The sequence below is a fragment of the Dipteris shenzhenensis genome, chromosome 15, assembly GCF_047967505.1.
Source record: "Dipteris shenzhenensis isolate YYH24624 ecotype China chromosome 15, Dip_SZ_1.0, whole genome shotgun sequence".
NCBI lineage: Eukaryota > Viridiplantae > Streptophyta > Polypodiopsida > Gleicheniales > Dipteridaceae > Dipteris > Dipteris shenzhenensis.
Genome location: NC_141610.1, coordinates 17,660,007 through 17,664,589, shown reverse-complemented (window position 1 = coordinate 17,664,589; position 4,583 = coordinate 17,660,007). Strand labels below are relative to the sequence as shown.

General features: G+C 45.4%; 1 pseudogene; it reads left to right on the top strand.

The window, feature by feature from the left end:
- The first annotated feature begins 2,891 nt into the window (after window positions 1-2,891).
- On the top strand, window positions 2,892-4,319 carry LOC147893468 (putative methyltransferase At1g29790 pseudogene; annotated as a pseudogene).
- The last annotated feature ends 264 nt before the right edge of the window (window positions 4,320-4,583 follow it).

Sequence of the window (4,583 nt, the reverse complement as noted above, 5' to 3'; positions counted from 1 at the left end):
TTTGTCTATTGCAATACATAAGGTTCTAAACAAGTTCATTGGAAAATGTAGACGTTTACAATCTACTCAAAATTTACTTGAAACTTTCCAAAGTTGATACACCATGCACGTGGAAGAACTATCACCAAAAAAGTAATCTTTATTTACTTTGGCTCTTTTGTCGTTGAACTCAAGGAAGAGTGTTATACAAATGGCAACCTTGTAGTATGTTCATCATTATTTATTCTTTACAATAAGGAGCTAGATCATTGTCTTTCTCGATCCTTTGCCCATTTTTCTTGTTTAATTTGAATTGTAAGGTCATTTTTTTCAATTAAGTGCCATGAACTTCAATATGTACTATAGCGTTAGTCCATATTATGGTATTTTTTGATAATGTGTACTTAGATTGGGAATCACAATGTCATAACAAATATCCACCCTTGCAAAAGGCCCTTAGATGGGTGATCAACTAGAGTGATCCTCTACTTGAGGATGTAATCCCATTGTCCTAACTAATTGAGTGGATGTGAATGTCAGGTGTGCTCTACAAGGCCCACTCCTTTTGACCTCTACTTAAGGATGTAAGAGGGCCTCCCCACATACGCTAGCTCGGGGGGGTCACTATGTATAAACCCTCTATATCACGTGCGTTCAAGGCCTATATTTAAAGTCCCTTATGTGTAAAAATTTTCATTAATAAAATGTATCCCTTGTCTATACAAATCTGTAATTTTTTTCCAAAACTATTTTAAATAGTCCCTTATGTATATTTATTACTGTAAATTTTAGAAATAAAAAAAATCCTTCTGTTGAACTCACGTGATAGGGTTACATATGATGAGTAAACCCCCCGAGTACGCTAGTGGGGCTAAGAGAACCCCACTAGCAGGATAGATGAGAAGCCCCACGTTAAATGTTTCACTAAAACATCAATGTTGCAAATGCTGCTCCCAGCATCTCAGTTTCAAGGCTTGCTAGCCTAGCATTGCAGTGCCGAAAGATTTTGATTAGCCTGTGGACTTTAGCTGAGCGTGATTGGCTCAAAATAGCCTTAAAAATCATTGTCAGAAGTCAATAATACTTCTCAGGCATCATGGCCTACTTCATGCGAACATAATGTCACACTGAGAGTCGAGCAGTTGCAATGCTAACCCTTCCGCCCATGGCAATCGTGTGGGGAGTCTCTCTAATCCCATTGTCTCACAAATTGAGTGGATGTGAATGTCATGTGATGAAGTGATATTGACCTTCTTTCTTCCATCACACTTAAATAGTCAAGGGAATTTAAGTAAACATGAGAGAATGATGGGAACATCCCATAGTAAAAGTGAAGACTTGTGCACGACGTGTTCAAAACAACCTTTGAATTAAACCTAGGAACCTCCAAAGGTAAGATGTTGACTTCAAAGGCCATCTTGAGTTTAGTGAGAAGTCCTAAAAGTTTTCACTGTTTTCAAAGTTCTTAAGAAAAGTCATTCCTCACACGTAGTTTAGTCGTGAATTATATAAGTGAGACCGCATCATTGGAAAGTAGACATTCCGTACTCGAAAAGTTCTAAATGTTACAGTTTGATTGAAGGTCAGAGTTTTTTTCCTTAACTGCAATGCCCTTTGTTCACGCTTACATATTCTCTTCGTTTTCTCATGTTAATTACTGTAGGTCCTAGCCTCTATGGTGAGAGTGAAGATTGCAACCGACCATTTCTAGTGTCGGATGGCTGGAGGTACGTAGTGTAAGCCGGATATGTGCGACCAATTAGCAAAGATTAGGCTCACACCCACTTAGCATAATGTGTCACTCTCTTGTAATTGCCTGCAGCCAGCTGGACGTGTACAACAATGGCGCGTGAGACAAGGTTCAGTGGGTGTATTTGCCGATATTCGGCAGTGCGGGGGGGTACTGGGGAGGAACGAAGTCTGGGCGGGGCGCGCTGTTGAGGAGGCAGCCGTTTCCATGGGACCAATCTCAAAATCCGATCAAGGGATCTCGAAGAAGGAGGAGGAGGGCAAGAAGAAGAAGGAGAACTTAGAAGAATTGAGCTACAGAAAGAAGAAGATGGTGGGCGTTTAGATATAGGAGAGAATATGAGAGAGCAGGTGGTGGATGGCGGAAGCACTAGTTGTGGTTAAGATAGCGGGTGCCGCCAAATATGGCGGCACATGGACGTTGCATGGCCACCAAGAACAACCTGTATCGCCAAAATATGGGGATCTGGGAGCAAGCTGGGGAAGGTATTTATGGCCGGACCGTTACGTTCTTCTTGATCGTAGCTATGGAGATCGTGGCTTGAGGATCCCTCGACGAACGTGCTCTCTCCCCCTTGGGATCGTGAAATTAATTGTTTAGTCTTCCGTCATTGCCAAATTCTACACAATTCTTCAATTATATTTACCAGCTCTACATGCTTCCCTCACACCATCTTGTCGTCGGTTCTTCCTGCGTTCTTGTAACTCCCTGATCGCGTTGGAAATTCGATCTTCAGCTTCTTCTTCTTCTTCTCGTTTTGCCCGGTGCTGCTTCCTCTTCAGATTATTTGATATGACCATTGGTGTACATTCTTGCCCCTGTAACGAGCTTTTCCACCTCAAATTTCCTCCTCGCGTCGGTGCCTTTACTTGCTTACGCTTGAGCTTTCTCTCCTCCTGCTGAAACTTCAGCCCTCTGTCTCTGCTCTATCGATGAGCTCGCAATCTCTCTCTGGCTGCTTCGCTCTGAGAACAGAACACGCAGACGCCTTCATGCTCTTCGCGGATATGCGCTCGGCTGCCCCCTAGAGTAGTTCCAGAATCTAGATCCACACTCCGTATGGTTTCCGCTCCCAACTCCCAGCCTAACTCGTGCCCTAGGCTACGATAGAGCGCTGGTAGACTTGCAAAGGCTCTGATCCAGCCCCGTGATACGAACAACGATGGGCTACGAGGAGACCAAGAAAGCCATAGAAGCAGCAAGGCTCAGGCGGGTTCCTGATAAATTTGCTATTTTCCTTGTTGTTGTCAGTACGAACCTTATCACTTTCTTTTTCCTTTCGCGTGGTGACTCATGCCAGAAAAGTCTTACGCAAAATTCTTATCCTACGTCTCGTGTTCTACTGTCTTCGCCCTTAAGCGACCTGGCGTTTCAGCTAAACAGCACCCAATCAGAGCTGTTGCGAACTCAGCAAACACTACAGGGCGTCGAAAAGGAGTTGAAACTGTCTGTGGAGCAGTCGGACAGTCTCAGCAAGGAACTGGGGCAAGCTGTGGAGCTCATCAGGGAAGCAACGCAAGCGATGATGGAACGAGAGAACCCAGAAAATGGGAACGATGACCCATGGATGGCATGGTCAAGGTGGACGAAAAGTGGCCTGATTCGGGAACTTCAGGAATACATTGCCACAAGAAAGCTTCCGCTTGGATGGAGTACTGGCCTTGCATCGGATACCATGACCAATCCCGTAGGTCATGCCTGTGCATTAAATAGCGATGATCTGCAGCGTTACATGGAGTACGAAGTTGGGGGGGAGTGCCCCGACGACCAGGAGCTAGCGCAGAGGCTGCTTCTGCACGGTTGCGAGCCTCTCCCTCGCAGGAGGTGTTTTTCCAGAAGTCCAATCAACTTCACGGAGCCATACCCATATTCAGAATGCTTATGGACGATTCCACCCAATCACAACATCCACTGGACCGCCTACAGCTGCAAGAGCTTCGAGTGCCTGAACGACCGCAAGAATCACCACATTTTCGCGGATTGTCTTGATTGCTTCGAGCTCGATGGGAGGGAGAAAAGCCGATGGGTGGAAGGTCGAGGCCGCGCTGACTTCAGCATCGACGAGGTGTTGGGCCTGAAGAACGGAACTATCCGGATAGGCCTGGACATCGGAGGAGGCACGGCAAGCTTTGCGGTCAGGATGAAAGAGTACGACGTGACGATCGTGACTACAACTATGAATTTCGACGGGCCGTTCAACAACATGATAGCGCTGAGGGGGATGGTTCCGATGTATATGTCGATCTCGCATCGATTTCCCTTCTTTGATAACACTCTAGACATCGTGCATTCGATGCATGTGCTCAGCAACTGGATTCCAACAGAGACGATGGAGTTCATTCTGTTCGACATCGACAGAGTTCTGAGGCCGGGAGGCATTTTTTGGCTGGATCACTTCTTCTGCGTGCGTCCTGAGCTCACCCAAACGTATGTGCCACTGATAGAGAAGCTGGGCTATAAGAAGCTCAAGTGGGAAGTGGCTAATAAGCTCGACCGTGGAGCTGACAAAGAGGAGGTTTATCTATCTGCTCTGTTGGAGAAACCACACTCTAGATTTGCATCCCTTCATGATCCGGATCATGAATCTTAAGCTTATTGCAGCCTTAAATTGGATCGCCTAGCTGCAACAGGCAGCATCACTAACATCAGTACGCTTCAAGAATTATAGTACATCGCAATTGTAATCGAGCTGCTGGCTTACTAATTGCAAGATAAACTGATCTATTTGACTCAACAATTGTCCAAATTTGCCTTAAATTGGATCGCTTAGCTGCAACGGGCAGCATCACTAACATCTGATTCATCAGTACGCTTCAAAAATTATAGTACGTTGCAATTATAATCGAGCTGCTGG